The sequence below is a fragment of the Pseudophryne corroboree genome, chromosome 1, assembly GCF_028390025.1.
Source record: "Pseudophryne corroboree isolate aPseCor3 chromosome 1, aPseCor3.hap2, whole genome shotgun sequence".
Lineage (NCBI taxonomy): Eukaryota > Metazoa > Chordata > Amphibia > Anura > Myobatrachidae > Pseudophryne > Pseudophryne corroboree.
In genome coordinates this window covers 261,472,169-261,486,411 of record NC_086444.1, presented here as the reverse complement: position 1 = coordinate 261,486,411, position 14,243 = coordinate 261,472,169, and positions in this window count along the sequence as shown.

The window sequence follows — 14,243 nt, the reverse complement described above, 5'->3', positions numbered from 1 at the left end:
ACTGACCCAGGGACAGCGGTGGTAGCAGGCATTGGCTTGGGTGCGGTGGCGGGTATCGGCGGGACACAGCAGACATTATGGCTGCAGTGCCTCACCAGCCACTGGGCTCACCTCACGCCACTGGTTTGTGGGTGGCAACTGACCGTTTTCTGGGAGTGTTTGGGAAAACTCAGGCATGTCCAGGCGTTTGCAGGGTGGGTATCGGACGTCAATTCCGGGACCTCCGTCGCTAGAATCATCGCACAGGATAAGTAACTACAGGGCTGGCTTTGTTTTGCACAAAATGTGTTTGTGTCGCTCAGCTACACATGCGATTGCACACTTGCAAAGCAAAAATACACTCCCCCATGGGTGGCGACAATGCGTTTGCATGGCTGCTAAAAGTAGCTAGCGAGCGATCAACTCGCAATGAGGGCCACAGTCACAGGTAAACTTTAGCATAACGTAAAGCAAAGGAGGACCCAACTGTGTCTATCTCAGAATCAGGACCTCTGAGGAGTGACCCCACCCTCTTGACAGGCCCCTCCTCCTCAACAGACTCCTCCCTCATTAGGGCTGCTTCCATAAATGTCACGGGCTGGTGTTCGATTCCAATCCGCCCCTGACTCACGCTATATATATATATTAGTTATGTGCACCGGAAATTTTTCGGGTTTTGTGTTTTGGTTTTGGATTCGGTTCCACGGCCGTGTTTTGGATTCAGATGCGTTTTGGCAAAACCTCCCTTAAAATTTTTGTCGGATTCAGGTGTGTTTTGGATTCGGGTGTTTTTTTCCCAAAAACCCCTCAAAAACAGCTTAAATCATAGAATTTGGGGGTAATTTTGATCCTATAGTATTATTAACCTCAATAACCATAATTTTCACTCATTTCCAGTCTATTCTGAACACCTCACAATATTATGTTTAGTCCTAAAATTTGCACCGAGGTCGCTGGATGACTAAGCTAAGCGACCCAAGTGGCCGGCGCAAACGCCTGGCCCATCTAGGAGTGGCACTGCAGTGTCAGACAGGATGGCACTTAAAAAAATAGTCCCCAAACAGCACATGATGCAAAGAAAAGAGAAAAAGAGGTGCACTGTGGTCGCTGGATGGCTAAGCTAAGCGACACAAACACCTCAATATCACAGGCAGGGCCGGTTCTTAGCTTTGTGGCGCCCCGGGCAAAATATAGGGGCGTGGCTTCAAATGGGGGCGTGGTCACGACGCTGAAAGAAAACATGAAATAAAAATAAAGTATACTTACCATCCCCGTTCCTGATCCAGACCGCTGCAGACCCCTCCGCCGGCGGCGCCGCTCTTCTCCTCTCTTCGATCTATGGGAGAGACGTTATTACATCTCTCCCATAGAACAGCATAGACACTAGAGGTCAATTATGACCCCTAGTGTCTGTGCCACTATGCTGTGCGGTGCGCGATGACGTCATCGCGCATCGCACAGCAAAGGTCCTCTACATGAAGGGAAACTAGACCGTAGCGTCTAGTTTCCCTTCATGGAGAGGACCTTTGCTGTGCGGTGCGCGATGACGTCATCGCGCACCGCACAACTAAGGTCTTCTCAATGAAGGGAAACTAGACGCTACGCGTCTGGTTCCCTTCAAAGTGGGGGGGCACAGCAGGGCACTGCGGGGGGCACAGTGGCGGATCTTGCCCTGGTGCGGCGCCCTCCGGGCAAAAGTACCGCTTGCCCATGGCAAGAACCGCCACTGATCACAGGTATTATTTGTTCTAATCAATGGTATTATTGGTCCAAATCACTGGAAGAAAATGACAAAATCACTGGAATTAAATGGCAGTAATGTCGGGAATTATATCAAATGGCAGTACCACTGGACATATATGGAAGTGTCAGACAGGATGGCACTTAAAAAAATATTCCCCAAACAGCACATGATGCAAAGAAAAGAGAAAAAGAGGTGCACTGTGGTCGCTGGATGGCTAAGCTAAGCGACACAAACACCTCAATATCACAGGAATTATTTGTGCTAATCAATGGTATTATTGGTCCAAATCACTGGAAGAAAATGACAAAATCACTGGAATTATTTGGCAAGATCACTGTAATTAATAATTATAAATCACTGATATTAATTGGTAAAATCTCGCTATCGCCTACCTAGTGAAGTGGAATCTAGATGGGATTTTGTACCGGGGACATAATATCTTCATCAATTGTCTAAATCTCAATGCACTAATGGCGGAAAACGGGCGCACATCTAACAGCACACTGATTATACTGAGAACTGATTATACTCATCACTGATGATACTACGGAGAACTGACACTGAGCAGCGAGATACAGCACTGGACTATTGTACTGTAGTATACTGGACCCCACAATGCAGCAAAGATATTGAGCACTGATCCGGAGAATAGAACTGAGTCTGACACGGAGCTGCAAGATACAGCAATGGACAACTGTACTGTACTACTAAATACTGGTGGTCACCACAATGCAGCACTGTACTACTATATACTGGTCCCCACAATGCAGCACAGATATTGAGCACTGATCCGGAGAATAGAACTGAGTCTGACACAGAGCTGCAAGATAACGCTATAGCCTACTGTACTGTACTACTATACAGGGGTGTATCTACCCATTGGCCAGGATAGCACTCGCCACGGGTGCCAGGCAAGGAGGTGGCGCCGCCTGGCGGTGCCACTGCGGCCAAAGGGTAGAAGAGTAGTACTAACAATATCACACAGCGGGCTATGGAGACGAACTTACATATCAGTTCAGTCCCGCATTCATGTAGTGGGTTCTTTTTAAAACATCAGCTTCAGACATCAAAAGTAAACTTACATTCTATTTCACTCTCGCGTGCAAACAAAGGTTTCTTTCTCCTCCTTTCAGGTAAAAGACATCCGTTTGAATACGAAGATATATAAAAATGTTTTATTTAAAAAAATTCCTGATACCTCCAACAGTATTGCAGGGAACATAAAAACTACATAAGAAACATCAGCAAACACGTTCAGAGTCTCACAGAAGGACAGGTTCTATCTAGAGATGTGCACCGGACATTTTTCAGGTTTTGTGTTTTGGTTTTGGATTCGGTTCCGCGGTCGTGTTTTGGATTCGGACGCGTTTTGGCAAAACCTTCCTTAAGAATTTTTGTCGGATTCGGGTGTTTTTTTTTCAAAGCCCCCTCAAAAACAGCTTAAATCATAGAATTTGGGGGTAATTTTGATCCTATAGTATTATTAACCTCAATAACCATAATTTCCACTCATTTCCAGTCTATTCTGAACACCTCACACCTCACAATATTATTTTTAGTCCTAAAATTTGCACCGAGGTCGCTGAATGACTAAGCTAAGCGACCCAAGTGGGCGGCACAAACACCTGGCCCATCTAAGAGTGGCACTGCAGTGTCAGACAGGATGGCACATAAAAAAATAGTCCATAAACAGCACATGATGCAAAGATAAATATAAAAAAAAGAGGTGAAAGATTAAATTGTCCTTGGGCCCTCTCAGATGAAATTGTCCTTGGGCCCTCCCACCCACCATTATGTTGTATAAACAGGAAATCCACACTTTAACAAACCCATCATTTCAGCGACAGGGTCTGCCACGTGACTGTGGCTGAAATGACGCAATCAATCTCTCCTTGCACAAACTGGCTCTACAGAGGCAAGATGTCCACCTCCTCCTCATCATCCGATTCCTCACCCCTTTCACTGTGTACATCCCCCTCCTCACAGAGTATTAATTCGTCCCCACTGGAATCCGCCATCACAGGTCCCTGTGTACTTTCTGGAGGCAATTGCTGGTGAATGTCTCCACGGAGGAATTGATTATAATTCATTTTGATGAACATAATCTTCTCCACATTTTCTGGAATTAACCTCCTACGCCTATCGCTGACAAGGTTACCAGCTGCACTAAACACTCTTTCGGAGTACTCACTGGAGGGGGGGCAACTTAGGTAAAATAAAGCCAGTTTGTGCAAGGGCCTCCAAATTGCCTCTTTTTCCTGCCAGTATACGTACGGACTGTCTGACATGCCTACTTGTATGCTGTCACTCATATAATCCTCCACCATTCTTTCAATGGTGACAGAATCATATACAGTGATTGTAGACGACATGTCAGTAATCGTTGGCAGGTCCTTCAGTCCGGACCAGATGTCAGCTATCGCTCCTCACTGCCCTGCATCACCGCCAGCGGGTGGTTTTGGAAATTTTATCCTTTTCCTGGCAGCTCCAGTGGCGGTAGAAAATGAAGGAGGAGCTGTTGGCGGGTCACGTTCTGCTTGACTTGAGAATTGCCTCACCAGCAGGTCTTTGAACATCTGCAGACTTGTGTCTGCCGGAAAGAGAGATACAACGTAGGCTTTAAACCTAGGATCGAGCACGGTGGCCAAAATGTAGTGCTCTGATTTCAACAGATTGACCACCCATGAATCCTGGTTAAGCGAATGAAGGGCTCCATCTACAAGTCCCACATGACTAGCAGAATCGCTCTGTTTTAGCTCCTCCTTCAATCTCTCCAGCTGATTCTGCAAAAGCCTGCTGAGGGGAATGACCTGACTCAGGCTGGCAGTGTCTGACCTGACTTCACGTGTGGCAAGTTCAAAGGGTTGCAGAACCTTGCACAACGTCGAAATCATTCTCCACTGCGCTTGAGTCAGGTGCATTCCCCCTCCTTTGCCTATATCGTAGGCAGATGTATAGGCTTGAATGGCCTTTTGCTGCTCCTCCATCCTCTGAAGCATATAGAGGGTTGAATTCCACCTTGTTACCACCTCTTGCTTCAGTTGATTGCAAGGCATGTTCAGGAGTGTTTGCTGGTGCTCCAGTCTTCGGCACGCGGTGGCTGAATGCCGAAAGTGGCCCGCAATTCTTCTGGCCATCGACAGCATCTCCTGCACGCCCCTGTCGTTTATTTTAAAATTCTGCACCATCAAATTAATTGTATGTGCAAAACATGGGACGTGCTGGAATTTGCCCACATATAATGCACGCACAATATTGGTGGCGTTGTCCGATGTCACGAATCCCCAGGAGAATCCAATTGGGGTAAGCCAATCTGCAATGATGTTCCTCAGTTTCCGTAAGAGGTTGTCAGCTGTGTGCCTCTTATGGAAAGCGGTGATACAAAGCGTAGCCTGCCTAGGAACGAGTTGGTGTTTGCGAGATGCTGCTACTGGTGCCACCGCTGCTGTTGTTGTTGCGGGAGGCAATACATCTACCCAGTGGGCTGTCACAGTCATATAGTCCTTAGTCTGCCCTGCTCCACTTGTCCACATGTCCGTGGTTAAGTGGACATTGGGTACAACTGCATTTTTTAGGACACTGGTGACTCTTTTTCTGACATCTGTGTACATTCTCTGTATCGCCTGCCTAGAGAAGTGGAACCTAGATGGTATTTGGTACCGGGGATACACTACCTCAAGCAATTCTGTAAGTCCCTGGAAACTAACGGCGGATACTGGATGCACGTCTAACACCAACATAGTTGTCAAGGCCTGAGTTATCCACTTTGCAACAGGATGACTGCTGTGATATTTCATCTTCCTTGCAAAGGACTGTTGGACAGTCAATTGCTTACTGGAAGTAGTACAAGTGGTCTTCCGACTTCCCCTCCGGGATGACGTTCGACTCCCAGCAGCAACAACAGCAGCGTCAGCAGCAGTAGGCATTACACTCAAGGATCCATCGGAGGAATCCCAATTAGGAGAGGACTCGTCAGACTTGCCAGTGACATGGCCTGCAGGACTATTGGCGTTCCTGTCTAAGGAGGAAATTGACATTGAGGGAGTTGGTGGTGTGGTTTGCAGGAGCTTGGGTACAAGAGGAAGAAGGGATTTAGTTGTCAGTGGACTGCTTCCGCTGTCACCCAAAGTTTTTGAACTTGTCAGTGACTTCTGATGAATGCACTCCAGGTGACGTATAAGGGAGGATGTTCCTAGGTGGTTAACGTCCTTACCCCTACTTATTACAGATTGACAAAGGCAACACACGGCTTGACACCATTTGTGCACATTTCTGTTGAAATAATTCCACACCGAAGAGGTGATATTTTTTGTATTTTGATCAGGCATGTCAATGGCCTTATTCATCCCACAGACAACAGGTGTCTCCCTGGGTGCCTGACTTAAACAAACCACCTCTCCATCAGAATCCTCCTTGTCAATTTCCTCCTCAGTGCCAGCAACACCCATATCCTCATCCTGGTGTACTTCAACAGTGACATCTTCAATTTGAATATCAGGAACTGGACTGTGGGTACTCCTTCCAGTACTTGCAGGGGGCGTGCAAATGGTGGAAGGAGCCACCTCTTCCCGTCCAGTGTTGGGAAGGTCAGGCACTGCAACCGACACAATTGGACTCTCCTTGGGGATTTGTGATTTAGAAGAATGCACAGTTCTTTCCTGTGCTTTTGCCAGCTTAACTCTTTTCATTTTTCTAGCGGGAGGATGAGTGCTTCCATCCTCATGTGAAACTGAACCACTAGCCATGAACATAGGCCACGGCCTCAGCCGTTCCTTGCCACTCCATGTTGTAAATGGCATATTGGCAAGTTTACGTTTCTCCTCAGATGCTTTTAATTTAGATTTTGGGTCATTTTACTGAACTTTTATTTTTTGGATTTTATATGCTCTCTACTATGACATTGGGCATCGGCATTGGCAGACGACGTTGATGGCATTTCATCGTCTCTGCCATGACTAGTGGCAGCAGCTTCAGCACTAGGTGGAAGTGGATCTTGATCTTTCCCTATTTTACCCTCCACATTTTTGTTCTCCATTTTTTAATGTGTGGATTATATGCCAGTGATATATCTGGAATTAGACGGCAGTAATGTCTGGAATTAGATACCACTAGATAGATACCAGATACCACTGTGACTGGAATGATGATGACCTATGCACAGTGACAGGACACTACCACAGCACCCTACAGCAGCAAGATGCAGCACAAGACCCTGGACTTTTAGTCACCACAATGCAGCACTGATACTGAGCACAGATATTGAGCACTGTTCAGGATACTAGAACTGACACTGGGCAGCGAGAACAGCACTGGCCTACTGTTCTGTACTACTATATAGTGGTCAGTGGTCACCACAATGCAGCAATGATAATAATGAGCACAGATATTGAGCACTGTTTAGGATACTAGAACTGACATGGAGCATCAAAATACAGCACTGGACTACTGTACTGTACTACTATATACTGGTCAGTGGTCACCACAATGCAGCAATGATAATAATGAGCACAGATATTGAGCACTGTTCAGGATACTAGAACTGACACGGAGCAGCAAAATACAGCAATGGACTACTGTACTGTACTACTATATACTGGTCAGTGGTCACCACAATGCAGCAATGATAACAATGAGCACAGAAATTGAACACTGTTCAGGATACTAGACTGACACTGAGCAGCAAAATACAGCAATGGACTACTGTACTGTACTGCTATATACTGGTCAGTGGTCACCACAATGCAGCAATGATAATAATGAGCACAGATATTGAGCACTGTTCAGGATAATAGAACTCACACTGGGCAGCGAGAACATCACTGGACTACTGTACTGTACTACTATATACTGGTCAGTGGTCACCACAATGCAACAATGATAATAATGAGCACAGATACTGAGCACTGTTGAGGATAATAGAACTGACACTGGGCAGCGAGAACAGCACTGGACTACTGTACTGTACTACTATATACTGGTCAGTGGTCACCACAATGCAGCAATGATAATAATGAGCACAGATATTGAGCACTGTTCAGGATAATAGAATGACACTGGGCAGTGAGAACAACACTGGACTACTGTACTGTACTACTATATACTGGGCACCACAATGCAGCAATGATAATAATGAGCACAGATAGTGAGCAGTTCAGGATAATAGAACTGACACAGAGCAGCAAAATACAGCAATGGACTACTGTACTGTACTACTATATACTGGTCACCACAACGCAGCACTGATACTGAGCACAGATATTGAGCTGATATTTAGCTGATATTGGGCTATGCAGGCAGAGCACGTAGCCACGTCCTCTCCGCTCAATCTACAATGCACGAGTGAAAATGGCGGCGACGCGCGTCTCTTTATATGGAATCCGAATCTCGCGAGAATCCAACAGCGGGGTTATGACATTTTGCCTTGTTCGGGTTAACCGAGGAAGGCGGGAAGAACCGAGGCTGCCTCGGACTTGTGTAAACCACGTGAAGTTCGGGGGGGTACAGATCTCGACGAACCGAACCCGCTCATCTCTAGTTCTATCAGGAAGGTAAGTATCGGCAAAAACCTCTGCAGCGGTAATGACCCCAATCTCTGCTTCCTTTCCAGGATCCCCGGTGGACGTCTGGTCAGTTTGTGGGAGATTTTGTTAGCCGACATGTTGTTTATGGATGGTGTGAGCTGGTGTGAATCTCGCCACAAGTTTAATAGTAATTCCTCTCTCGAGAATGTCCGTCTCCTCGGGCACAGTTCCTATACTGAGGTCTGGAGGAGGGTCATAGAGGGAGGAGCCAGTTCACACTGTTGAAAAGTCTTAAAGTGCCGAAGGCTCCTGCGGAACCGTCTATACCCAAGTTCAAGCTATTTGACTTGACGTGCCTTGTATGTGTGAGCTGGTATGAATCTCACCACTATCTGTGTATAATCCTTCTCTCGAAGAATGTCGTGTCCTCGGGCACAGTTTCTAGACTGAGTCTGGTGGGAGGGGCATAGAGGGAGGAGCCAGCCCACACTCTCAAACTCTTAAAGTGCCAATGGCACCTGGTGGACCCGTCTATACGGTATACATATAAATGGGGCGTGATATATCATTTGAATCTCACCCATTGTATGCAGTCCTTTTGCATACGATGTACCTTTAACTATCCCAGCCATTCCTGTGGGGTCCGACATATCACGAGTGCAGCACTCGTGATATGTCTGATCCAGGGTGATCTGATCCGATGCTCACGGGAACGTGCATGGGATCGGGTCGGGTGTAAAGCACAATGAAAATGCCCGATTTCACCTAATATAGCGGCCCGAATGCCCGAATTGGGGTGAAATAGGGCATTATCGTTCTAGTGTATGAGGCCCTTTAGGACAGAGGCTGCAGCAGCACAGAGCCGTATCTCTGCTCACACAGGTAAGAAGTGACTTTACTTTCACTTTTTGCCTGTCCTGTGGCACAGACGGCAGCTGCAGAGGAAGCCAGGCACTGAGCCTGCGGAGCCAGAACCCTGCCCCAGCACTGCAGCATCACAGCACAAAGGTAAGATATGGATGGGGTAATGGGGGAATTATGGGGAGAGGAAGGTGGCTAATAACATGGTAATGGGGTGTGAGACCTATGAGGAGTGGGGGAAGGGGGTAATGACACTGCTATATGGGAGTGGGAGACCTACGGGGAGAGGGGGAAGGGGGTAATGACACTGCTATGTGGGAGTGGGGGACCTATGGGGAGTGGAAGAAGGGGGGTAATGACACTGCTATGTGGGAGACCTATGGGGAGTGGGGGAAGCGGGTGTAATGACACTGCTATGTGGGAGTGGGAGACCTATGGGGAGTGGGGGAAGGGGGGCAATGACACTGCTATGGGTGGGAGACCTATGAGGAGTGGGGGAAGAGAGGTAATGACACTGCTATGTGGGAGGGGGAGACCTATGGGGAGTGGGGGAAGGGGGTAATGACAATGCTATGGGGGGAGACCTATGGGGAGTGGGGGAAGAGGGGTAAAGACACTGCTATGGGGGAGACCTATGAGGAGTGGGGGAAGAGGGGTAATGACACTGCTATGTGGGAGTGGGAGACCTATGGGGAGTGGGGGAAGGGGGGTAATGACAGTGCTATGAGGGGGAGAACTATGGAAAGAGGGGGCACAGGGGAATATGACACTGTTATTGGGGGGAGACATGGGGGTGTAGGAGCAGCTGATAACACTGCTATTAGGGAACAGGGCATGAGGCAGAGACACATGGGGAGGTGGGGCTCAGGGGGCTAATTGCTCTGATATGGGGCGAGGGGGCATAGGCATGCACACGGTGGGTGGCATGTGTGCACAGGCACACCCTGATGTTGGGCACCCTCCACATGCCTAGTCAGACACTGCACAAATATTTAATATAGAACCAGCCCTGGCCAGCACTTGCTGACTAATTACACATAATACACACTATGCAGGTACCATCTCTTCCCGGCTCCCATTGTGACACTGTCCGCCGTGATACCTAACTTGCCAGTGGAGCGGACACCACATACCAGGAGAAGGTTCTGTGTGTGAGCTGTACTGGCTGATAGGGGGAGATCTGTCTCAGGAGGATGGGGCTATTCTGTGCTAAGGGAGATAATGTGTCTGAGAGGAAGGGGGATCCCTGAACTAGGGGGTAATAATCTGAGGGAGCAAGGTGCAGGTGTGAGAGATGGAAAGTGGGAGTGAGGTGCAGGGGAGATGGAAGCTGGGACCATGGTACATGTGTGAGGCATGGTAGGTGGGAGTGAAGTGCAGGTGTGGGGGATAGAAGGTGGGAGCAAGGTACAGGTGTGAGACATGGAAGGTGGAAGTGAAGTGTAGGGGAGATAGAAGATGGGAGCAAGGTACAGGTGTGGGAGATGGAAGGTGGGAGTGAGGTGCAGGGGAGATGGAAGGTGGGAGCGAGGTGCAGGGGAGACAGAAGGTGGGAGTGAAGAAGAGGTGTGAGAGATGGGAGGTGGGAGCAAGGTGCAGGGTAGATGGAAGGTGGGAGCGAGGTGCAGGGGCAGTGGGAGCGAGGTGCAGGGGAGATGGAAGGTGGGAGTGAAGACGAGGTTTGAGAAATGGAAGGTGGGAGCGAGGTGCAGGGGAGATGGAAGGTGGGAGCGAGGTGCAGGGGAGATGGAAGGTGGGAGAGAGGTGCAGAGGAGATGGAAGGTGGGAGCGAGGTGCAGGGGAGATGGAAAGTGGGAGTGAAGAAGAGGTGTGGGAGATGGAAGGTGGGAGTGAGGTGCAGGGGAGATGGAAGGTGGGAGTGAGGTGCAGGGGAGATGGAAGGTGGGAGTGAAGACAAGGTTTGAGAAATGGAAGGTGGGAAGCGAGGTGCAGGGGAGATGGAAGGTGGGAGCGAGGTGCAGGGGAGATGGAAGGTGGGAGAGAGGTGCAGGGGAGATGGAAGGTGGGAGCGAGGTGCAGGGGAGAGGGAAGGTGGGAGTGAAGAAGAGGTGTGGGAGATGGAAGGTGGGAGGGAGGTACAGTTGTGATGTGAGAGATGGAAGGAGGGAGTGAGGTACATGGGTGACAGAGGGAGAGAGTGAGCATCCCGAAACTGCTTGGAATGCTGATGCTGGCATCCCAACATAGATAGCGATGCAGAAAGCCAAAATCCGGATCAAGCTGGTGCCAAAGACTCCACTGGCAAGCCGTGTGGGAGGGTTAGAGTTAGGCTGCACCGGTGGGAGGGTTAGGGTTAGGCTACAGGGAGGGAGATTAGGAAGGGAGGGTTAGGGTTAGGCACCACTGAAGAGGCTGGGGGGGGGGTTAGGGTCAGGCTGTGGGAAAGGTGGGTTAGGGTTAGGGGGGAGGGATGGTGTAACGTGAATATGAGACACTACTGTGCGGTGTAATGTGAATAAGGGACACTACTGAGTGCCATAATTTGAATTGGAAGTACTATTGTGTAAATGCCCTTCCCCCACAAGACCATGCCCCATTTCCAGTACTCACACCCTAATTTAAATGTGTGTAGGGGCGCCTGCCCCTTACTTTGCCAAGGGCGCTCGGACCCCTAGATACACCCCTGCTACTATATACTGGTGGTCACCACAATGCAGCACTGTACTACTATATACTGGTCCCCACAATGCAGCAAAGATATTGAGCACTGATCTGGAGAATAGAACTGAGTCTGACACGGAGCTGCAAGATAACGCTATGGCCTACTGGACTGTACTACTATATACTGGTGGTCACCACAATGCAGCACTGTACTACTATATACTGGTCCCAACAATGCAGCAAAGATATTGAGCACTGATCCAGAGAATAGAACTGAGTCTGACACGGAGCGGCAAGATACAGCAATGGACAACTGTACTGTACTACTATATACTGGTGGTCACCACAATGCAGCACTGTACTACTATATACTGGTCCCCACAATGCAGCACAGATATTGAGCACTGATCCGGAGAATAGAACTGGGTCTGACACGGAGCTGCAAGATAACGCTATGGCCTACTGTACTGTACTACTATATACTGGTGGTCACCACAATGCAGCACTGTACTACTATATACTGGTCCCCACAATGCAGCACACTGAACACAGATATTGAGCTTTTCAGGCAGAGAACATAGCCACGTCCTCTCCACTCAATCGACAATGCACGAGTGAAAATGGCGGCGACACGCGGCTCTTTATATGGAATCCGAATCTCGCGAGAATCCGACAGCGGGATGATGACGTTTTCCCCCGTTCGGGTTTTGCGCGTTAGGCGGGAAGAACCGAGGCTGCCTCGGACCCGTGTAAACCACGTGAAGTTCGGGGGGGTTCAGATCTCGACGAACCGAACCCGCTCATCTCTAATATATGTACACACACACACACACACACACACACACACACACACACACAATGAATGACACTCCTTACTAGTACCGCAGAATTAGATAATATATATGGAGGCAGAACGGCACTCATAGGGGTATATTTACTAAGATCCCGATTTTGACCGAGATGCCGTTTTTTCTTCAAAGTGTCATCTCGGTAATTTACTAAACTCAAATCACGGCAGTGATGAGGCCATTCGTATTTTTTTGTAAGTCCAAGAAAAAAATTACGAATGAATACACCATCGGTCAAAACGCGGCTGTTTAAGTATGAATCTCGGTCATTTACTAAGAAGTGCAAAGCAAAAAAAAAAAAAACACTGCCTTGAAAAATTACAACTCGTAAAAAAGTGCTAAAAAAAACCAGACCTGCTTTTTTTTACCGTGATTGGATAGGCATGCACGGATCCATGAGATCCGTGCATGTATATCAGTGGGAAGGGGTGGGAAAGTGGTTATTTTCCCAAAAAAAAAATGCGTGGGGTCCCCCCTCCTAAGCATAACCAGCCTCGGGCTCTTTGAGCCGATCCTGGTTGCAGAAATATGGGGAAAAAATTGACAGGGGTTCCCCCATATTTAAGCAACCAGCATCGGGCTCTGCGCCTGGTCCTGGTTCCAAAAATACGGGGGACAAAAAGAGTAGGGGTCCCCTGTATTTTTAAAACCAGCACCGGGCTCCACTAGCTGGACAGATAATGCCACAGCCGGGGGTCACTTTTATATAGTGCCCTGCGGCCGTGGCATCAAAAATCCAACTAGTCACCCCTGGCCGGGGTACCCTGGGGGAGTGGGGACCCCTTCAATCAAGGGGTCCCCCCCCAGCAACCCAAGGGCCAGGGGTGAAGCCCGAGGCTGTCCCCCCCATCCAATTGGCTGCGGATGGGGGGCTGATAGCCTTTTGTGAAAATGAAAAGATATTGGCCCTCATTCCGAGTCGTTCGCTCGGTAAATTTCTTCGCATCGCAGTGATTTTCCGCTTAGTGCGCATGCGCAATATCCGCACTGCGACTGCGCCAAGTAATTTTGCTATGAAGATAGTATTTTTACTCACGGCTTTTTCTTCGCTCCGGCGATCATAGTGTGATTGACAGGAAATGGGTGTTACTGGGCGGAAACAGGCCGTTTTAAGGGCGTGTGGGAAAAAACGCTACCGTTTCCGGAAAAAACGCGGGAGTGGCTGGAGAAACGGGGGAGTGTCTGGGCGAACGCTGGGTGTGTTTGTGACGTCAAACCAGGAACGACAAGCACTGAACTGATCACAGATGCCGAGTAAGTCAGAAGCTACTCTGAAACTGCTAAGAAGTTTGTAATCGCAATTTTAAGAAGCTAAGATTCACTCCCAGTAGGCGGCGGCTTAGCGTGTGCAATACTGCTAAAATCGCCTTGCGAGCGAACAACTCGGAATGACCTCCATTGTTTTTAGTAGCAGTACTACAAGGCCCAGCAAGCCTCCCCCGCATGCTGGTACTTGGAGAACCACAAATACCAGCATGCGGCGGAAAAATGGGCCCGCTGGTACCTGTAGTACTACTACTAAAAAAATACCCAAAAAAAGACAAGACACACACACCTTGAAAGTAAAGATTTATTACATACATCCACACAAACATACATACATACTTACCTATGGCCCCACGCAGGTCGGCCCTCTTCTCCAGTAGAATCCAAGGGGTACCTGTTGAA